Here is a 24,440-nt window from a genome sequence, read left to right as displayed (position 1 = left end):
TATTTTGTCCGTAGCGTCCGTGAAAATTATGCAGTCCATTAACATATTGCATTTCATTATTAAATTCACAAAAATTAAATAAGCATATAAGAAAATTACAGTGTTCCCGGTAACGCATAGTAATGTGATGCTAAGGTTAGTGATAATATAATATCTGAATGCTATGGGAAAATGCATGCGATACAGAATTGCTCCACAACACCAGGAGCTACTTTCTGCCGACTATCAGCGGAGACCACATGCGCCTGAGAGCTCCACGCAGGTGGAGTTGCGCACTGCGAGACCCAACCAAGCGATTTACTTCCGATCACTTTTGTTGACGAAGGAATTATCATCATCAATGATCAATCAGCGCAGGTAAGAGTAGACAACCATAAGTCAAAATACTCTGAGCCTCCCTTACCTTCATGGCTTGAGTGAACGTAACCTGGAAATAAAATCAACACCAATCAGACACACAAGGTCGCGCTTATTGCAGGAGCAATGTGTTGATGTCGATGTCGGCAGCCCAGCAGCGGCCAAAATTCCTGACACTGCATTTGGCCGGATGATCGTGCATAGCCGGCAAGCACTGCATATTTGCGTGGACGCTATGAGTATCATTTTATGTTAAGCTTTAAGTTGAAAATGGAATTCAGTTCAATTTTGTCATTCAGAGAATAAAGAACACAAGTTCTGCAAAAAAACTCTGGCAAGCGCCTTTAGAAATTTGATCATTTTTTATCCTGACTGAGTCTCTAGGCCAGCAGGAAAAAGAGAATAGTTTTCTCCCAACATAATCATCCTTAATTTGCAGTGGATGACCAGTGGCCAGTCGGCCCAAAGAAACAGTGACCGCAGCGAGGGACTACTCCCCCTGCCGCTTCTTTGTTGCAGCCGACGTTCGGGGTCGACCCGCGCACACGAGCCTACATACACTACTATATTGAATATCTACTAAACCAAGAGTACTTGAAGCAAACACACTGTAACACTTTGTCGCAGTGTTTACACAAGCAAAGGCCTGGTTAAAAACCTAAGTGGGCGAAACATGAGTCGATCGGCGCGTTCACAGAAACTGCAAGTGTCAGCATTCTGTTACACACGCAGGCCGCTCAACCGAACTCAAGTACATCCATATTTCCCCGCGCTACAGTTAAAGAGAGCATAATTAAATACACATAATACATATAAGGTATATGTACATAGCCGTCTCTCTGCCGTCCAACTGTGAGCTTAGGCTTACTTAGAACCTAAGGAAAAATGTAAAATCGGAAACGACTGGACTTTGGTAGCGGTACTAATGCTGCTCCAGATTTTAAAGAAGAAGATACAAATAAAGATTTAGAAATACGAATAAAGATGTCTTTACTCTACATGGGTACCGTGACTTTGGTCCAAAAGGATCTGGATCTGAACCTGGACCTGGATCTTTCACAATAAGGAAGAGTAACATTAGCAACAACGTCGGCATGTACAATATAATAATAATTTGTCAAAACAGTCAAATCAAAATTATTCAAATCCAAATACTTGTTAATGAATTACATTAACAAAATTTACGAATTAATTCAAAAATCTAAAATATTTGACAGGCCAAGAAACATATTAAGAATACCGACCCCAAATATGGGTTTAATAGATACAGGTAGGTAGAGTCAAATAACACTGACTTAGAATTTCATACATTGTTATTAATAATTGTTGTAATAAGGTGCTCACATTGTTTCTATAAACTTTATAAATTTCATAATAAATGTCTAAAGAAGAAATATATGAGCCAAGCATAATATAAATATAATATATAATATAATAAATAGCACAAACAACATTAATAGAAAAATAATTCTGTAATAAAATTTTAAAATTTAAGAAAATGGTATAAAACAAAAATAAATAAACAAAAATATATAAGCTAAAAATGGCTACACAAAAGGTAATTAGAGACACATATGATAGGGATACTCATTTTAAAGAAAGAAATCTTCAATTAGTTCAGTAAGCATTTACGATTTATAAAATTTATATATTGAAACATATTTAGATGCTTCTCCACTAATTCATTGCACAAGCAACCAAAAGGGAATTGTGCTATCCACCATTCTAGGAGTACAAGTTAGATCAGTAGTAGACGAACACCCACTACTAGGTAGAGCAATAGTAATAATGGTCTTTATGAAATAATTCATCTCCACAGATGTTTTTGAGAAATGCAAAATATACAATCTAACATTACATACAGAAATATGTTTTTTTTTGTACATGAAGTGACTTTTCTTTCGCCGAGTATTCATGGCAAAACAAGATTATGTAAAAGAATGTTCCTTTCGAATGGACACATGAATGCCAAAATGCATTCCAATATTAATAAACAAAACTTATGGAACATATTTTACTACAATATCCCGATTTCAGCAAAGTATTTTGTATAATTACTGATGCAAGTAAACAAGCGTGTGAAGCGGTCTTAACTCAAAACCATAACGGACTCCAAATTCCTATTGCATATGCATCAAGAGCTTTCACTTTCACTAAGGGAGAAAGAAATAAGTGTACAACTAAACAGGAATAAGATTATAATATGATATGATATATGATATGATATATGATACTCGCCGTCGTTCAATTAGGCTGCGAAATAGCCCAGTACGAGCTACAGAGCAGGTTGAAAATACTGCTGACCCCACGGTAAGGCGCTTGGATCCCGCATTCCGTGCGGATGAACAAGCAGCCGATACTCTGCGACATTCAATTAGGCGCTTGGATTCTACGTATCGTGCGGGTGATCAAGAAGGAAATACCCTGCAACGAGCGCAGGTAGGAGCAACTCAGGATCGCCTTTTGGAAAGAGCGCACGATAGGGCTAGGAGAGTTACAGCTAGGAGTTTTACACTGGCTCGGCGAAGTGCACTTATTGCTGCTCGACAAGCATCTATCGATGCAATTAGAAATATTAGTCAGTATAAAAGTCTTAGTGATAATAGGGTAGCAGAAAACCTTCGGAACTCAAACCGAAGTCAAGAGTTACGACTTTGTATATCTCAGGAAAATAGGCCCAGTAGAAGACCAAGTGAATTGGAAGGTTAGCAATAAGACCTTTAATAGAAAAGTAAAGCTTGGCCCCGATCAGATTTGCAAGGGATTGTGGTTCCCTAAGCAAATAAATAAGCTTTCTAGAGCATATTTGGGATAACATTGCGAGTTCAGGGAAAAGATTTACCAAAGCGCAAGCAAGCTTGCTTTCAATGGTAAATCTTTTAAGTTCTGTGCAACTTGTAACATCAATATAGAAGCTGGAAGAAAGCCTATAGGTGCCATTTCCAACGGCTTAGATTTTCCAGAAATACCTCCTTCCTTAAGGGGCCTACTCCCTTGGAGGAACGACTGATTTCCCCTCGCCTTCCAATTATGATTATTGAGTCGATAGGTCATGAGCGTCAATGTGCTATAAAAGGAGCTGTTGTAAATGTTCCAATTCCAGTTAGCAATATCGTGACGTCCCTCCCACGAGCTTTCAATGAGGCTGAGGTTATACAGCTCCACCTCAAGACAAGAATGGAATATGGACATGATTTCATGGCAGAGACCATTAGACCTTCTAAAATTGTTGACCCTATTAGATACTTAATAAAAATCGAGCTTTACATAAAGCATAATGTGTCAGTAAACGAGCAGTGGATCTCTGATTTTACATACTTTTATAGCTAGTAGTAGTAGAGGAGCAATTAGCCATCCAGCAGGAGGATTTTAATCCGGAGGCAACTAATTCCAATGAGAATATGGAAGCCGAAGAGTTAAATCCTGGAGGACAAGAAACGACGCTTGAGAATAACCAGACACACAATGTAGGACTTTCGAGAATAGCAATGGCTCCAGGTGAGGGCCAAAGGCCTCTCGGCGTTATTCTCGATGCTGACTCTGGAAAATTAGATCTCAGAAAGTTATACAACCGTAGTTAGGTCTGAACTTAGGAATGCAGATAGAAGAGGTTGTAAAACTGACAAATTATTCTTTAATTATAAGAAGTTAGAACTGATGAAAATTCTAAACAATATTTCAACTTGCTTACGTAAACGCAGCGCCTCCACAGAGATAACAGCTGCTAACGTACTCGATGAAGATTTCATGGGCACCTTAATTAGCTATGATGATGGATATCGAATTCTTAAGAATATTCGCACGTCTCCTGCTCACTGGAAGATGAGAAGAATAAGGTAATGGCTATGATTCGCTAGTTTGGTTTGCCAACTTTTTTCATAGCTCTGTCGGCCGCTGAAACTAGGTGGCCAGAGCTGATAGTACTGCTCAAGCGTAATGCAGATAGGGTTGAAATTAATGAAGAACAAGCTTTAAATTTACAATTTAGGGAAAAGGCGCGCCTGATAGGGACAGACCCAGTGACGTGTGCTAGATATTTTGATTATATAGATTATATATAGGAAAGTTCTTAAATTGATGAAGAAACCTGGGGGTATCTTTGGAAGTAATTTTGTTACTACCTATTATTCGAGTTGAGTTTCAACAAGAGATTCACCCCATATTCAAGGTATGCTAATAACGCCCCGGAAGCGGATTTCAACAATAAAGAATCTATGTCTATGTGTAAAGAATCTTTGCCTTCATTGATCAGTTGGTATCTGTAGATGTTACAAACACAGATTTGACTCCGTATGTTGAATACCAAAAGCATAAGCACGGGCATTCGCGTCTTAAGAAAGTGAGCGGACATCTGTTTGTCGATTCGGTATTTCATATCCTCCAATGCCCCAAACGGAAATATTGAAGCCACTTCCCGAAGAAACTCCGCGGTTTTCTTTTCACCACGAAAACTTTAAATAAATTCGTAGTCTTTGCTTCGCAATCAATCAGATGAGTTGATTAGCCATCATAGCATATTTTAAAATTTTCTTTCTCACGCTTAGGTGGGCCTCAGTTACGAGGACTACATGTATGCTATTGGGTCTAGTGTGAAAAAATCACAGATTTTTCTGAAGAGAACATTTGCAGAAATGCAAGTTAATGCTTATAATAAACACACTCTTTCTTTGCAAAGGGCAAATATGGATATCTAGATTATTTTGCTTGCTATAGCTACATAATAAACTATATTAACAAATCTCAAAGGGTTATTTCAAAATTAATGCAAAAAGCAACTAATGACATTCGAAGAGGCAATTCAAGCATTCGTCAAAAGCTAATATCTTGGTCTTAAATTTGTTTCGGGCACTGAGATCTCTGCTCAGGAGGCTTTACATTGTTGTCTGGAATTGGCGTTGTCAGAAACTAGCAATAAATGCGTTCACATCAACACCTTTCCTCCAGAACAACGAGTTCGTATGCCTCAGAATTCCATGACATCTTTCGGACGGTTTGCTGGACAGATACGAACACAGACCAGATTCTTATGAAGGCCTGTGTTTGGCCGATTTTGCTGCAAGCTGTGAGTTTTCAAAAAGCCGTGGAAGAACTCGTTAAGAGGCAAATAGTGACAATGAAGCTGAAGAAGAAAACGCAATTTTAGGAGTAGTTTATTTCGCGCTTCGGGACGGTAGTGGTTTTATTAGAGAAAGGAATAGGCCCGGTATTATTGATCTAGCCCGTTCAATATTGACACAAGCAGAATTATTTTATAGCATAGTTATGCTTTATTCTCCATAGAGAGACGAACAGGTAGAACAGGGAGAAATTGAGAGGAGTTTTACCAAGTAAATGAGCAGGCTATTAAAGCCAGTTTTAATAGTTTTAATAATATAGTCTTATTTTACCCCGAACAGCTGTCAGAGATTACTTGCAAGTTCCCCGCAATGAGCTGTTAAAGTTTCGCAGAAAAACTTCCCGCTAGTACAGAGATATCCGTGAAAGATTCCCAACTCCATATCGGCAACGCCCGAGACTTAAAAAAACAAGGTATGGCACGGGTTTTGAATCATAACATCCTCGCATCCCGTTTGGGTAAAAAATATCAGCTGAAGTGAAATTTTAAATATAAGCTTTGTCTTATTGAGTAAATTAGAAATGTCTATAGGCAAACAAAACAATCTAGCTGCAGCTAGTCTTCGCCAGGCGGCAGGGGCTGGTTCAGATCGCTGGCGACGTCAAGACGGGCACTGTGGATATGACGCCGATTTCCGATGGATCCTGCACCTCCTTTTTGATGTGGTCGGCGCTGATGTAGCCGCTGCTTTCGACCGTGACAAACACATCCACTGACTTTCCGGAGATGATATCTAAAACCTGCTGGGTAATGCCGCTGCCATTCATCGGCTCGTCCTGCATGCTTTCTGCGTATTCCGACAAAGCCGTCCTTAAATCGGGGCACTGCTGAAGTGCGTCCACCAGCTGCGTGGGAGGAAGGTGCAGCAAGATTGGCATAGACTGCGGCTTCAGGCGTTGAACGGTTTTTAAAAAGCCCTCCCAGATCACCTTCTGCCGCCAAACCTGCTTCATGATAAGGCGCTGTAGCAAGTTCAAAACAAAGTTGGCCAGGCGCGGATAAAGAGTCAGACTCTGGATTGTTGTTCGCATCATCAGAGTAGACAGTGGAATAACCTCCACCAACTGCTGCAGCACAGCCATAAGCACCTACTGGGTGTATAAATCTCTTTCAGCCAGGCACAGGGATGTGGCCTTGACAATGGCTTTAAGGTCACAGACATCGGGGTTAATGGCCAATGGCCAATGCAAGGCCACCAGAATATCTGTGGGAGACAGGGCCATCGTCTGATGAGCGAACTCAGCACCAATACCAAGCAAACGATTAAAGACCTCCTTCACCACAGCGGGGTTAAGTTTTATCAGCTTAGGTAGAACGGCGATCAGCTCGGAGCGGGACAAGCCACTAAGTACGGGTATCATCACACGAACCTCCTTGACCTTGTTCTGATAGAGATCCCTAACCCTCCGGACCAGATCCTCATGTGGCCGTCGCCAGTCAGTATGTAAATGATGCGGATCACCAAGGTCTCCATGCCCTTCGGGCAGTCCTCAATCAGTTGCAGTATTGTGGGATTTTCGACACCCAGCTTCTTGATGGGATTATCGAGGCTACGCAAAATTGTGCGCTTCAGTTCGGCGGAGGTAGATACGAAAACTTCACATATCTGTTGCACGTAAACTTCCGGCTTATAGGGCAGGGTAAAGGCCAAACCAAGGCACACTTTTGCGGTATCTTCACGCCAGGCGGACTCTGCAGTGGGTCGACCACAGTCCTGCGAGAAAACAGCAGCTGGTGGAGTTTCTTGCTCTACGAATTTAAGCCACTCCGTAGCAAATTCGTCGAAAGGATTTTGTGCACATGGTACAAACTGACAAGGTGGGCCAGTGCCCAATCCCGCAGATCTACTCGCTCGTGAACGGAAAAATTAAGCAACGCTCCCGCGAATCTGTTCTTTCGAGGAGGTCTGAGGACCGCAAGGTCCTTGTCAACTCTAGACCATGGTGGAAAAACTCGTCGTCTAGGGAAAGCTGAACCAAATGTCCTATCGAAACTTCCGGAAGAATGGGTGCCTCTAGGTAAACGCGACGGATCAGTATAATCTTGTCCTTGTGATCGCAGCGCTCCCCGATGCCAAAAATGAGCTTGTTCAGCAACTCGTTATAAGCGTGATCTGGTCGATTCTCGGTCTTAACGTAAGTGTGCCATGTGAATCCTTGCAACAGAGAGTACTCTTCAAAGAGCCAGGAAAAGGCCAAATCAATGCGCTGTTTTACATCCTCTAGGATGAACTCCATGATGCCATAACGTACGTTATCCGGAAAGGTGGCTGCTATCACGGTAACCAGCTTCCGGCGCCTAGATGAAACACCTCCTTTGATGCACTGCCGCTCCGAGTTAAGGATGCGACGCACTGCTTCTGTCGGGAACTTTTCCTTAAGATTGCGTGGCAGAGGCTTGGTGATCTCCTGCAGCTTCAGCGTCTTGGCGCGCTCCTTCATCTTCTCGATCACAGTCTGCTCGCCTTTGGCTCGCTCCATCGTCTCGAGCAACTTCTTGGTGACCTCCTCCTTCCGTTGCAATTCTTCTTCACTCAGTTTTTGGACAGCTTCATCGTCAACATCCATAGGACTAGATGCTAACTCGTTTGCTTAGAAAGTTTTGAAGACGCGCTTAGAAAGGCCATAGAGGTAGAGGATAATAAAAGGGAAATTACAGATGAGGATGCCGCATTTAATTAGGAGTTTAGGACCTTAGCTTTTCCGGAAATAAATTCTAAAAAAAATGTTTTGAGCTTTAACAACGATGTTTAAGAAGTTGATCCGGATAGCAAAATCCGGATAGTAGAGCTCTCCCCAATTATTTCCCCTGAAAACTTAGCAACTTTAGTTAGATCTCTCAACTTAAAGCAAAAAACATTTTTAGCACCTGTTTTGCATAATGCAAAAAGAAATGCTAGTTTTTATGAGTTCGTAGGAGGCGGAGCAGGTGTCGGCAAGAGTAGAATTATTTCCACGTTATTTCAGTCCCTTTCCAAGGAGTATAATGCGGCTCTACCATTGATGCGACCCAACTTCTGTTAAAATATTATTGTGTGCTCCCACAAGAAAATCTGCTATTGGAATTGGGGCTCCACTCTTCATTCCATGTTCTCTCTCCCCGTTAATCAGGCTGGGTCTGCATTAAGGCTTAGTTTAAGCATAGCTGAAGTCCTGAATTGTTAAATACCTTGCGTTTTAGATTTATTGATATTGATATGATATTGATAATATACAAAATTTCTATGGTCGGCCCAAAAATGTTTTCCCATTTGGACTCTCGCCTGAAAGTCAAGTACCAACTGACGCAATTCACATTTTCTCAAGCAATCACGACACAGGAAGCTATAGACTCAATTAAATCTGCACAACTAAGCTTAACTTAGCTTAGCATTAAAATCTTCTGAAAGACAAGGTTTGTGTATCTCTTTGATTTTAAAAACTACCGCAAAATATATGATGACGGTCAATGTCGATACATCAGATGAACTCGTTAATGGAGCCACACGTGTTCTTAGGGAGATAGGCTTCAGTACGTCCAACACTCCGAATATTCTTTGGATACAATTTTTATATGAAATTATAGGAGTTAGTCCACGATTAAATTGCAGCCACCGTCAGGAGCCTTCATGGACTCCAGTTGTTGCAATTGTCAAGAGCTTTCTAACCAGCCTGGTTCAATTGACCCAAATCAGTTTTCATTGGTACTGCAGAAGCCATTACTATTCACAAAAGTCAAGGCGCTACATACAGTAAAGTGGTGGTTCACACTGGTCCAGGCATGCAGAGAGCTGTTCTATATGTAGCCTGTAGCAGAGCCACAAGTGCAGCAGGTTTTCTTATCATTGGACCTTTCGTCCCTCCAAAATCCGCTCAGGACTCAGCTTCAGAAGAAGAACTCCGAGAGTTACGTTCCGCTTAGTTACCAAATATCCATTTCGATTCCTTACTCAATAGTCCGAACCTTTATGTCTTTTTCCATAATACGGAAGGCTTGCACTATCACATTAGCGATGTATCTTCCGATCAGCTAAGGCTTAGGTCCTCAATTTTGTGTTTATTTGATCTTAATATTTTTGGCTTTACCCCAGCTGTGCGACTAGATTGCCAGTCAGTAGCAAGCGGAGCTCGGCATTCTCGTATTCATTCGAAGTAAACTTTTTGAGAATGTTAGTCTGTGTTCAAGTGGTCATTTTTTTGCAACCTTTACAAATTTTTCCTCTCCTGTGTTCGAGTTTGCTATCTTTAAGTACATTTCTTTAGGGATTATAATTATATATAAACGTCCGACTTATCCGTGACAAAGTTTGAAACAGAGTTTAAGGATTTATTTTACCGGCACACGTTTTTAAATAGTCTTTTTTTGTCTTAGGAGATTTTAACTTATGCCTTCACTCCATCTCTGGCTGCTATAGGAGAATTTTTGATTTTTTATCAGAATTTTAGTTAGCATAAGGGAGGCAGAGTAGGTAGTGTAAATATGTATACATAACAAAATTTAAAAAAAAAATATTTGTATTTATTTTGTAAAAACAAAAAAAAATGTAAGAATCGTATGAGTATGTTGTAGTAACATAAATATAAATATACATTTATTTCGTAATTTAAAATAATTATGCCTTCCCTATGGTACGGATAAACAACATTTTTGGTGAACATTATGTTTTCAAACTTTTTTAAAGTTTGACAATTCAAGTCGACTCGTAGGTTCCCATTGTATTTTGGTTTAAAAGACCCCGTTGCAAAGCAGCGGCCTCCTCGTAGTGTTCCCTGGGTACCGATATTAACTTAACAATCGGGAGCTAGTTCGAGGGGCGAAAATCATTCATAAAGGCATATTTATTTAAAAGTTTGTTATTTGAGTAACGGGTATCGGGTAACGAGTCGAGACACTCAACTATAGCGTTCTCCCTGTTTTGTTTTGGATGCGTGTCGAATCGGATTTTAGAAAAATGGAGAAAGAGCAATTTTGATCACGCAGCAAAGTTAATAAGCGCTTGGAATGCTGTGTATGTGACTCGTCTCCTTCGATGGCGACCGTCAAAAATTGGTTTAACGGGTCCAGGTGCCCCGAAAACGGCTACCACGGAGGTTAACGTGACAAAAATTCACGATCTGGTAGTGGCAGACCGCCGATTGAAGATATGCGAGATAGCTGAGACATGTCAAGCATGTCAAAAGATCGCGTAGGGTATATCCAGCATGAAGTTTTGGGCATGAGAAAGATGTCAGCGCGATGGGTGCCGCGTTGGCTCACTCCGGACAACAAACGCAACCGTGAGACCGCTTCAGAGCAGTGTTTGACGCTGTTTAAGCGCAATCCGTCGACGAAACTTGGATCCACTGGTACACACCAGAGACCAAGAAAAAGTCGAACCAGTGGAAGAAGGCGAAGACTGTCCCATCAGCCGGAAAGATGATGGGCACCGGGTCACGGTTACAGGGTTCTACTATGCCGAATTTATGAGGCGATTCGCCGACGAATTGCAGAATAAAAGGCCCCATTTGGCGAAAAAAAAAGTGCTCTTGTATAATGACAACGTACCGGCTCACACTTCGGTCCTACCCAGCGAAGCAACGGCTGTTTAAATTATGCGCTGCGACGCATTTTAATTTCTTAATAAAAGTGATATTTTTGTACAAAAAAAAAAATAAAGTTAGGTAAGTCCACGTTTAAAGTACATGTCTTTATGATATTTTGTATAGATTTCACAACATAACCTAGAAAGTTCAGTTTCCGTTAGCCGAAGAGGGCGCAATGAAATGTTCTGTGCCAACACAAAAGTTAAATAATATAATTTAAATAAAATCAAGCAAAATGTAAATAAATGTGTAAGTACTTTAATAGAGTAAAATTCATTGAAAAGATTCAGAATATCCAACGTGATTTTACTTGGGACGTTACACTTGCAGGTAACAGCCTTGCAACAAATGAGTATAAGAAACAAGTGAAGAAGTTTTTTTTTGGCACTGAAAGGAAGTTATACCCAACACTATCGACCTACGGACAGGCCAAATTCAACGGATGCTGGAGTGTACTTATTCACGCGCCTACACATACTCGTACATGCTCACATTAAGCACTTACCCTCGAGAAACCACTTAAAGATATAATTACCCAAATCCAATTGTAAACATGCTATTGGAAAACAATGATATACACCGCTGTAAAGATTTTGCACGTCAATAATACCAGTCCGAATTGTGGGGCCTTTCACTGCCTTTTGTGTTTTTTAATGCTGGGTAAACGATCTTCCTTCTCATTGTTTTCAATGTGAAAGGGCTCTGGAAACAAATGAAATTTGTTTCAGATCAACCTTAAATCTATGAGACAAAATTCCCGACATAGGATAACTGCTTGCAATTGGTATGTTTGTATTGCAAAGCAGTAGTACTTCCTCGCATTTTTTTCAAAGTTGTTAACAAATTTTGAAAAATAATTAATAATAATTGTATCTGTTGAGAACCCACAAATACTACATTTTCGATTAAAAGAATCAACATTTATTAAGATTTACTGTAAGACCTGATGACTTTAGCTTATAAAGAACTAATTTGAAATGAACGATGTCCTCTTGAATATTGCTTTCCGTCACCGATAAATCATCTTAATACATTACAACTGCCGACATTATACCAAGAGGTAATACTATATGTGCGCTCCATGTGCACATAAGTAACGTAGCACCCTTAAGACCTTTAAACTATATTTTCGAAAACTACTTGATAAAAAGCTAGCAATTGTTATGTGGGAATATTTGTGCCCAAATCCTAAAAAAAAGTCGGGCCGTGGGAGAGGCATCTGATCTTCAGGCGACATCTTGGTAAGCCTCTCTCCTCTTCAACATAACGAGAATACACGTTTAAAGTACCTGGAAAAATAATATTTGTGCGTAAAATTCGTCAATCCACACTACCCCACAGTTCACCTCTCCATTCATCGCGAAAAGATCGGGCTGTGCCTTATTCCCTCCCCTTCACACATTCGTGTGCCAATGGATCGTCGCGAGCCTCGCAATATGATCCAATATTGTCAAGGTTGTCCGTCGAAAGTTATGTCATTGTTCTTGACCTACTCCAATTCTCTCATCAAGACACCCCCTCGTTAAAGTTCTAGAGTCGGCGTTTGCCGTGGATAAGCATTATAGTGCAGGCTAAAGCATACGTAATAAATTTACTTGACAATTTTTTTATTAGCGGGGAGTATAAAATTAACCACCGGTAAGGTGCACACACCAGCAAAAATGCAGACCGCGGAAAAGTTAATAACAGTCTATAAAACTGTTGTGGACTGCACAAATATTTATACATGTATGCTTTAAAAAAAAAACTGGTTCCGATGAGATCTCGACGATCCTGATCCTGGGATTGCAAAATATTATATTGGATATAAATATATAAATATACGTGCATCCAAAAAATGTTATGCTCTTAAATATACCAATTCACTTAAACACATACATATGCAATATGCCTGCGGAATGCGTCGTCCTTAACTGCTTGTGGTGAGACTCGTCTTCGCTAAATGTTTATCAGGATTAGCACTATCGATTCACTTGATTTAAATGTATTTAAATGCATCTTTGAATGCTTTCAATGTTTTTGATCTTCACTTCTATTCTGATTGTATTACATAAGACTATTGGCCTTTGGTTATGTATAAGTTCACTTTAGCTTTGATTTGATGGACACACTTATATTACACCACTACTTTTTTGAAGTATGCTATTGGTCACTACGCCTCTGATCTGATGGCTCATACAGCTGAACAATCCTCAGGATCATAAGGAGTACTGAGGCCACAAACATCCCAGAATGTCGAATGCCGTCCTTCTGGTTGATCTAAATAAATAAAAAATCTCTAAAAGATGATCAATGAGTTTTTAAGCTAGCAGAATTTGGAGTTCCCGAGGTAATTGTGAGCGACAACGGCGTGCAACTTAAGCCAAATGAATTTGAAACCTTCCTAAGTAAATTTGGAATTCGACACGCAAAGTAATGCGGCATTTACGGTAAAGCGTTATTAACTTTTGGCTATACGATCTTATATCAGTCAGGACCAGACCGAATGGGATTTAAATTTACCCAGTATCTCTTCTTACATCAGTCAATCGGGTGCTCCCCTTATTCGGCATCAGTATGATCAAACTATTAAATGAAATGTCGGTATTGAAAGAGTCACCTAGATTTAGAAGTATAACTTGCGATGGAAACCCGTATTATACCGAGTACAACAACAGGTCTTTAAAAGAAATTTGCATTTAAGTCAATTCAGCAACAATTACAATAAAAAAATGGCTCCCCAGTTCTTCAAGTGTAGAGTCAAACAAAAGCGATGAAATTCCTTTTATTTATAATGATAAGTGTAATGTGCCAACCTTACGACCTTTAAACTAAATTTTCGGAATATAACTGTTAACAAAGCTATCACTCGGTTCTTTTTTGAGATATTTACTGGTGTATGTAGGCAGTACGTCTTAACACAAACGAAACGTCACATAAATTAAAGAGATAACAAACTGAACGTTAGATAAAGTAAAAGGAGATAGACAACGTGAAATTAACACCTTGTTCTCAATCAGAAGATCACGCCTCAAAAATATCTTGCCAGCAGTAGGTTGTCTGTGGGGCTAGGAACCAAGATGTTCACAATCCAGGCTAGGCTAGTCGGCGGGAAAATCGTTCGTCAACCAAGAATAGGATCCCTTCAAGTGGGAAGGCGGAGGTTCGGAAAACTGCTCCCCCAAAAGTTCTCGAAGATTCATCGACGACTTCCCAACAGCACCTGCAAACACATTCAACCCAACTACGAACGCCACGTGCCAACCCCCCAAGATTAGAGAAAGTTAGCCAGTATCACTTAGAAGAGACTTTAAAACAAAATATAAAAATGTATCTAAAATTGCGTGTTTCAAAGTGCATTGATCGTGTATCTCTATTTGAAATACTTACGCACCCAAGTCAGTACAAGCGTTGCATAACTCTCTTCTTTCACCCATAACACTTGCAAATTTCTGTATGAGAATCAGCACCAAATCTTGGGTATCGATGGTGGTTGCGAAGAATCAAGGAATTTTAACTAGTTTACCCCTGAAACCATGGAGGTCTTTATCGGAATTTTCAAAGCTTAAGTTGATTGTTTCGGGCAAGCGCCGATTGAAAGTATTTGACCCCAAAATCGAACGGGGTAGAAACCGGTCAAAAAAAATAACAGGCTGCCCCCCAAAAAACTTCGGTGCTGATCTGGTTTGCATAAACCTAGGTCCGGCTGAGCTAAGCTTTCCAGGCAGTTTTGTTTTGATTCTGTTGTTCGTTTAGGAGAATTTCCGCTGCTTTCAATTATGAAATAAAGAGAACTGCGTTTAAAATATTTAATTAAACAAATGTTTGAAAGAAAGAACCAAGGTTGGGATGGTATAGAAGTGTAGGACGAACCTCAGTTCCATCTGCTTTTATCTACTTAACTTATGCGCTGCTTACCGATTTAATATATACAGATAATGGGGATATACATGTAATGTTAGATCTGTTATTTTTACAACAACCATGACCATTTCCGTGGTCAACCCTCGATACTCAACCGTTTCATCGAACTCACCAACAATTTCAATAGATTGTTTTATTGTTATCAACATAAGAACTATTACATTTTCTTAACTGCTTCTTATGCGTTGCGTTCTCATATATTGTCATCGGTATTATCGTACATGCTGCTCCCACGTGAGATCCATAACCTACCACAGGTGAATAATAACTTTCGTTGCCGTACGTTGATGCGACGCTAAGTACTGAATTGTTAAATTTATTAGTTGTTCGACATCACTGCTCCATGGGTGTTGCCTTCGTCTTTGTGCGTTACTTCAGTTTATGTGATTGACATTCTGCTTGCTCTCTTAGCCCACATTTTTATACCCGTTAATCGTAGGGTAAAAGGGTAAACATCTACTGAAAAAGCCGGTAGATGGCGCCCTAAAATATCGCTTTGCTATTATATATTTTCATTTTTCTTTGCTCCCTTAAACTGACTAACGGGTAACTGATAGTCGAGGCACTACATAGCGTTCTTCCTTGGTATCTCTATGATTTCATAATGCGGCAGAAAGAGATAATTGCTGATCTTCTTCACCTATTCGTCCAAATTTTACGTGGGCAGGCTCTTGATAAATTGATTTACAAATGCCCCCAATTAATACCAAATTTACCAACTATTAAACTCTAGTCTGCCATGCTGCTACGCTCCTAAAAAAAATAAGAAAATTTATTTGACCAAGATCTGGAACCCAAATCAATCAGTAAGTAGCACCCGAATTCCATAGGTACTGTATCTGCGGCTCGGCACTTGAGCATTAAATTAAAAACCAGTAAAGGGCATTAAATATACAGCACCCTCACTTGCACCGCTTTGGGATGTTGTTTCGCAACAATGTATGGCAACGGTGAATGCGGGAAAAAGAGTCACTTTTAATTGCTGCCTGCTAGCGAAGACTAACAGTCTAAAAAGAGGAATCCCATCTTCAAATCGCTTTCCAAAGTTAGGACAAATTAATTGACTTTCTACTTTCGCGTTAAAGAACAGGAGAATTATGTATCACGTAGATGAAACTGCTGACAGAATTGTCAGAAATTGTAAGGAAATACGGATAACAAAATGTTAAAAATGTTGCACATAGAAAAAAAAACACGAATCAATATCCGTTTAATATTACCTATTATATTCATATACCATGAGACAATTTTCCAAATTCATAACAATACGATACAAAATCATATCAATTACAAACGTGGACTGCATGTTTACACTGAACTAAAAATGGCAAGATTGAGGGCCTTTAACTTCGCCGGGAAACTTATTTTAAGCACAGAATCCCTTGCGCTGACTCAAAGCCTAATGAGGGATCTACGAACTGATTTTCCGGATTTTTATTACTAAAGCAAAACGAAAATATATTTTAAAAAAACATTTTTTTTTTTTTGGAAACAGTATCACGATGCCTACCAAAGACGGTCACGTGCAATGTTGAACAGCTTTTGGTTTTGGCACTCGATGTTTCGAGAGTAAAAATAAAAAACAATGCAAAAGCACAATTCTGACTCGAGTTTTAAGGGAGTATTCAAGTGTTAGACTTTTTATACCCTTGCTGAGGGTATATTGACTTCCGTCAGAAGTTTTCAATTCAGTGAAGGAGACGTTTTCGACCCCATAAAGTATATATACTCTTGATCGGCATCACAGACGAGTCAATCTAGCCATATCCGTCTGTCCGTCCGTTTCTACGAAAACAAGTCTCTCTGTTGTTTCTGGGCTGAAACTTTCCCAAAAGTCTTCTTTCTATTGCAGGTAATTCTTAAAAATATAAAAAACTATATTCCCAATATAATAATATATGTCAAAAAGCCTCAAAGCTATAATTTGTTTCATATTATTTTCCTACCAATTTGAAAACCGTTCCTACGACAGCTATATGATATAGTCGTCCGATATTGATAATATTTAATTAGAAATTCAGAACTAATTTAGAAGGTTATATGTTAAAAAACATTAAAGATATAACTTTTTTCATGTTTTCCGACTAATTTTCCGATTGTTTCTATGGCAGCTATACGAGGTGTGTTCAAAAAGTAAGGTGACTTTGTATTTTCAAGAAAAACTATTAATTTATTTAATATTTAACATTAATATTAATGTTGTCCCCTTCAAAGTAATCCCCCTCAGATACAATACACTTATGCCAACGGTTTTTCCAATCCTCAAAGCATTTCCCATAAGCACTTTTCGGTATAGCCTTGAGCTCTTCCAGCGATGCAGTCTTTATCTTTTCAATCGTTGCAAATCTCCGTCCTTTCATAGGTCTCTTTAGTTTTGGGAACAAGAAAAAGTCACATGGGGCCAAATCCGGTGAATATGGTGGCTGAGGCATTATTATGGTGTTGTTTTTGGCCAAAAAATCTCTCACAAGCAAAGATGAGTGAGCAGGGGCATTATCGTGATGCAAAAGCCATGAATTGTTTTTCCACAATTCTGGACATTTCTTTCGTATTGCTTCTCGCAAACGGCGCATAACTTTCAGATAATACTGTTTATTGACCGTACGACCATATGGTAACAACTCCTGATGCACCACGCCATGGTAATCGAAGAATACAGTGATCAAAACTTTGACATTTGATCGAACACGGCGTGCTTTTTTCGGTCTTGGCTCACCTGGGCTCTTTCATTGTGATGATTGGGCTTTGGTTTCGATATCATAACCATATACCCATGATTCGTCACCAGTGATGACCCTTTTGAGTAAATCTGGGTCGTCGTTGACATCATCTAACAGCTCTTGAGCGATGCAACTTCTCTGATTCGACGATTTTCCAAAACAATTTTCTTCACTGCTTAAACGTTTTCATCAGTTGTTGACGTACTTGGGCGTTCAGAGCGAGGCTCGTCATTGGCATCTTCCCGGCCATCTTGGAAGAGTTTGTACCACTTGTAAACATTTTTTTTACTCAGAACAGTTTCACCGTATGCCACTGTTAACATTTCAAGTGTTTTGGGGCACTTAATTTTGTTTTGTACACAAAATTTGATGCAAATCCTTTGATCCATATTTTTCGATAGCACAAAATCGTTGAGCACTCAAAACAACTTGTTATCTTTACGCCTCTCACAACTAAACAAAAAAGATTCAATTGAAACTTGGTACAGATGTTAGGGAAGAGTGTACCAACATAACAAAACAAAAAAATCGATAATCAAAAATATGTTGCCCGCGAAATTTGAAAAGTCACCTTACTTACACACGTATGATATAGTCGTCCGATTTTGGTAAAATTTAATTCGAAATTCAAAGCCAAATATCTTAAAAAACACCGAAGATATAATTTTTTCACATATTTTACCATTAATTTTCCGATTGTTTCTGTGGCAGCTATATGATATAGTCGTCCGATTTTGATAAAATTTAATTCGAAATTCAAAACCAATTAAAAAAGGTTATTTCCAAGCCTAGGAGGTTACAAGTTAAAAAGCACCAAAGATTTAATTTTTTTTTAAATTTTTTTCCCGATAGTTTACTTATATACTTTACTTATGTACTTATATACTACCTGCAATAGAAAGAAGATTTTTGGAAAAGATGGATTTGGAGATATATAAGCAGCAAAGCGATATTTTGGGGTCCCACCTACAAACAAATTCGGACGTTGATGCTCTATGGTCAGTACAAACAAGTGGCCCTTACGACACCAATCAATGCTTGTTACGCGCGGAGCCCTAAACCGTCTTGGGCGAGTAAACGAAATCGCGGACAAATAGAAAGACAATTTCACAATAGACAATTAAAAAATACATGTAGGTCAAAATACGAATAGTCACGATACATAAAGTAAAACTAATTATAGTCATTGCAGAGTACCCTAAATGGCTCATGCTTAGCATAATTACATATACAATGATTTAAAACTAGAGGAATGTAGTTTCTTGTGAATCTATTTGGCACATTAAAATGCCAGTAACGTGGGACTCTTCACATCACCATAAATAAGATTCTTAATAAACGTAATACCAATCAAAGTTTTTCGGTTAACTAATGATGGTAAATTAAACAGAAGTAGTCTACTAGAGTAGGAAGGAAGTATTAAAGTAAATGTTAAAAAGTTCTTCGCACAGACTCGAGTTCAAACTGTACAGACTCGACTCGCACTGAAGCGAACTCAAGAATTGGTCCAACTAATGAATTTAACAAGGTCTTCGTGACATATGGATCATCGAATTCCTTCGACAACCTTTTAATAAACGCAAACACGCCCCTGGCTTTATTTACCATGGTGGTAATGAGATCATAAAATTTAAGTTTAGGATCCATATAGACTCCAAGGCCATCAGCATGCGTTATTCTATCTATCACACAAACGCTTAAAGTATAATTTGAATAGTTAGGGCTGACACGAATAAAGGTGATTAGCCTACACTCAGAATCCTTTAATTTTAATTCATTATTCATGCACCATCTTTGAAATGCATTAAGAACGGTTTGTAAAGCTAATCTTTGTTTGGGATCATTAAATTGCAGGCACAACTTGTCATCATCTGCGTACATAATTACACGTGAATTCGTTAGGACTAGAGGAAGGTCATTTATAAATAATGTAAACAGGAACGGACTAAGATGACTTCCTTGAGGTACACCGGACGTAACTCGGATTAGAGATGATAAAGAGTTTTTAAAAATGACCTTTTGAGTCCTGCCATTCAAATAACATAAGATCCACCTAAGAAGATCATCAGGAAACCCTAAAAAGTCCAATTTCCGAACTAAAATCGGATGGTTTACAGAATCAAATGCCTTACTGAAACCAGTGTACGATCAGTCTGTACACATCAATCTGACCATATTTTCTAAAACAAAGAATCCACATGTTTATGTCGTGTCAATTTGTACAGATTAGACCAATCTGAGCAAGCGATAAGGCTATTGATAAGTGCAAAGTTTGCTCTACGAAAGCAGAGTATGCGTTTAGCTGACTTTTCATATATTTCTCCAGCGTTGATATGGGTCTTTTGGTAAAGTAATTGCAGAGGCTCTAACTATGCAGACACAATCTGGACTTGAAACAAAGCATAGCATACTTGAGACAGAGAAATATCAAGCAAACCATCAAGAAAATCATGCTGCGTTGAAGGTAACAATATATTCGATGTTTCAACGGTAGCCCTGGGTATATTAAAGTCATCTAAAACTATTAACTGATCATTTCTGATAGATTACTTGAAATAAACTGTATAGCAGATAGATGATTTGCATATATAAGGAATTCAGATGACGACGGAATATAAGAACATGTTATGTATATAGCAATACTCGGAAGGGATAGTTTTTTACACAGAAATTCAATGTCCAATATTTCTTCAGACATTAATTCTGAGTCAAATTCAATTAAAACTCCACCACGCCGAGAGAGACTATCAAGCCTGTACGTTGTAAACTTACTTGGAAAGACTTCAGAACTAAGAATTTCCGGTTTTAACAAAGTTTCTGTTAACACAACAACATGGGAAGAAAAGGAAAAACTATCAGTATACTATTTGGTCAACTTAATTTGTAAACCTCTTCTATTCTGATAGGAAAGCAGAAAGAAAGAATGTTAATTTTTGAGGCAGATAAAGATGAAGGCTTGGATGGCTCTTTAAAGGGATTTCCAACTTCCTTTGAACGAATTTTTTTAACCTTGCAGAGAATATAATGATTTCAGTCAGAAGTTTCCAACGCAGTGAAGGAGACGTTTCCGACCCCATAAAGTATATATATGATCAGCGTCACTAGACGAGTCGATCTAGCCATGTCCGTCTGTCTGTCGATCTAGCCATGTCTGTCTGTCCGTCCGTTTCTACGCAAACTAGTCTCTCAGTTTTAGAGCTATCGGCCTGAAACTTTTCCAAAAGTCTTCTTTCTATTGCAGGTAGTATCTAAGTCGGAACCAGCCGGATCAGACAACTATATCGTATAGCTCCCATAGAAACTATCAGGGGAAAATTAAAAAAAAAATTATATCTTTCGTGTTTTTTAACAAATAGCTTTCTAAGCTTGGATATCACATTTTTAAATTAGTTCTGCATTTCGAATTAAATTTTATCAAAATCAGAAGACTATATCATATAGCTCTCATAAGAACAATCGGAAAATTAGTGGTAAAATAATATAGAAAAATTATATCTTCGGTGTTTTTTAACTTATAATCTCCTACGCTTGGAAATAACATTTTTTATTTGGTTTTGAATTTTGAATTAAATTACGAATTAGGAAAACATGAAATAAAAAATATATCTCTTGTGTTTTTTTTAACAATTTCTGAATTTTGAATTAAGTTTTATTAAAATAGGAACGATCGGATAATTGGTGGGAAATAATGTGAAACAAATTATAGCTTTGGGCTTTTTGACATATTATCTTATAATATTGGGAATATACATTTTTATATTTTTAAGATTTTCGAATTCAATTTAATAAAATTATTAATTATTTTTTATAACTGCAAGGGAATACAAGCTTCGGCTTGACGAAGCTAACATCTTATCTTGTTTTAGTGTGAAAATAGTCAATAAATACAGATAAAAAAATTAATTTTAATCCAGCATCCGAGTTGATTTGAACCTGTAACTCAAATCCATTTTAACGAACTGATTTGTTTGCTTTCTGCTCGCTACGAGATTTGTGCAGCTAGCTCAGTAGATTGTGTGTGTTCGTTCCACCAAATTTATATAAACGCGACCGCCCAGTAGTTCAGTGAGAAAGCACATTATTCACGGGTTCGTAGTGCGTTTATTGCGTGTATAACTGCGGTCGGCTTTACAATATGCTTGTCTCGCTGTCTCCGACGGTATGGGTTGTCTCGATGTTCGCTCGCCTCGTTGACAAGGTGTTTTAGTTTTGTCGCTCCCTGAAGATCCTTGTCCGCTGCTTGTTCCTGACGCGTTTGGCTCAGTGACTGCTCGGCCACGATTCAGACTCGCTATGGGGTCAGCCGTGCGGGCTTAGGGAAACGTCACCGTTCTCAGACTAGGGTGAACAGACTGACGAGTTCTCCAGGATCACTCCTCTCGACATACGACCGTCTGTCCCTTGCTCTGTCCCGGATGGTCCCACGGGGGTTTCCGCTCAGATCTTGCGGACAGTCAAGGCGGAACTGCGAACTGCTCCTGACTGAGTGGCTATGGGTAGCGTGAATTCTGTGTTGGGTTTGTAGGCATACGCCGATCCCGGACTTCTCTCCCTTCTGGCTCGTTACTCTCGGTGTTCTGTCGCGCCGCTTCGGGACTTCTCTCCCTTCTGGCTCGTTACTCTCGGGGTTCTGTTGCGCCGCTCCGGGACTTTTCTCCCTTCTGGCTCGCTACTCCAGGGGTTCGGTCGCGCCGCTCCGGGACTTCTCTCCCTTCTGGCTGATCGCGCCAGGACCTGCTCAACTCCACTAGGCGCACTGCGCTCACGGGACACGCCAAAGAATCATCCTCGATCCGACAGCGTTCCAATCATCGAATTATGTCAAACTGTTGCACACGGTGGAACAACTTTCCTGACTTTTAAACAACGGAAAACTTTGTCTAATGACGGAGTCCGAGGTCTACATAAACGACACCGTGCACAAAGCCCGAGCATGGGAGCTCTGAAGAGAGAGAACATCATGCCATAACCTCAGGGCATGGGAGCACAAGCCACTAGCCAAATTGCGACAGTTTTATTACTGGTCAGGGATGGCTGTAGATTTCCAAAAAGGAGTGCAAGAGTTCGAAGTGTGTAAGATCGCCAAGACCGCCAACAAAAATAACGGACTACCCATGGAGGAACAGCGGGTTACGGAGCTGGCTGGCCAAAGTTTGTTTATAGACTTTATGGGACCATACCCTAGGACCAAAGCTGGGAATTCAGTGATTTTTGTATGCCTAGACCACTTTTCTAAATTTTTCTGGCTGCTGCCGATGAGACATGCAGTAGCTGCAGAGGCCAGAAAATTACTTGAGACCAAAGTTTTTCATCAGTATTGGGTGCCCGAGTTCACACACTTGGACAACAGCAAACAATATGTGTCTCAAATATTTGGCAAGCTAATGACTCGGCATTCGACGCATAAGGACTGAATTTTCCACCCCGCAAGCGAACGCGGCTAAGAGTGACGAATCGGTACTCCAAATTCTATTAAGTCGAATAGAGTGTGGAACTCAGATTCTTAATCATGGAACAGCTTGTCCGATGTTACGGATGCTAGGGGTATACAGACAGATGAAATTCATTCCACAAAAAGTGAAAAGCCGAAAAGACGTATAACACCCATAGCAAATCCGTAGAATTTCAGGTAGAACAAGTTATCTCTAGAAAAAAATACAGACATAGTAAAAAGCTGACGGATATAAAGCCAAGCTTGGCCCGAATTCGCTGTGTTGTACTAAAACAGTAAGTTAGCTAGCTAGCTCTTCTGGGCTCAAGGAGTGGGTCGAAGGCACACGTAAATGGGCGCCTAAATAAAAAAAGGTGGAGAAAAGACGAAATTATGGAGAGGTCCTACGATTTCTTTTGCAAAGTCATTCATAAAAATATTAACCTAGCAAAGCAACCGCCTTAAGTTGAGGGTAGAGGCCGCTAATTACACTCATATTGATAAGGGCAAGCCATCAAAAATTCGACAACTCCCGGGTGTCGCGTGGCCAGAGCAACGACCACGATCGACCAACTGATAACCGTATCCCGGAAAGTAACAAAGTGCACCAGCCGGATATTGACTCTTAAGATAGGGGAATAGAGAAACATTATCCCTAGGTGGGAACACCTAGTTGGTTTATCGAATACGGGGGGCTAGCAAAAGCTCTAGTCCGGTACAAAAGACTCCAGCCGATCTCCCTGGCACTAATCTAAAAGTACAAATCTCCTGAAGTGTGGATCACGATTGGGAGAACACTATTGTGATTGTGATATTCGTGTTATGTTTTTTGTAAACCGCCATCCAATATCGCAATAATACCAATAGCTGTAGATGAATTAGAGAACTTATTTATTGAGACCTTTCGCCTAGATATTTCTCCAATTATACAGTGTAAAAAAACATACAGAGCAATTATCATCTCAAATGTTCCAAATTCATAAAAATGTATTGTTGGGCAAGGTTAATACGTTTGTAGTTAGGGTTAAGAATAAATCTTTTAAAAATAATTATTCATACGTATAGTCATTTAGATCTATACTCCTTTTTTTAAATTTTACATTTTTATATATTTTAGCGGCGAGTATCTGCCTTGTAGTTGCATGTAGTTTGCGGTAGTGAACAGTCAGCATTTTGCTTATGCTTGCATCTTTACTGACGGGAATTTAGTAACAAAATAATTATCAAGTAGATTTATTAGATAAGCTTACATCATATTGCTTATCCACGGAATCATTATATCTCATTAATATATTAAACCTTCTAAACTAATATAATAGAATACTTTACGGTTCGGAACTTTTGTTCCGCCA

At 39.3% G+C, this 24,440-nt stretch overlaps 2 pseudogenes; one reads left to right on the top strand and one right to left on the bottom strand.

The window, feature by feature from the left end:
- Nucleotides 1-6,057: 6,057 nt before the first annotated feature.
- On the bottom strand, nucleotides 6,058-8,040 carry LOC108026309 (symplekin-like; annotated as a pseudogene).
- Nucleotides 8,041-8,910: 870 nt separating this feature from the next.
- LOC122818527 (uncharacterized) lies at nucleotides 8,911-10,918 on the top strand (annotated as a pseudogene).
- The last annotated feature ends 13,522 nt before the right edge of the window (nucleotides 10,919-24,440 follow it).

Source organism: Drosophila biarmipes, chromosome 3R (assembly GCF_025231255.1).
Source record: "Drosophila biarmipes strain raj3 chromosome 3R, RU_DBia_V1.1, whole genome shotgun sequence".
Classification (NCBI taxonomy): Eukaryota; Metazoa; Arthropoda; class Insecta; order Diptera; family Drosophilidae; genus Drosophila; species Drosophila biarmipes.
The sequence above is the reverse complement of the archived record's forward strand: the minus strand, read 5'-3'. Positions and strand labels throughout refer to the sequence as shown.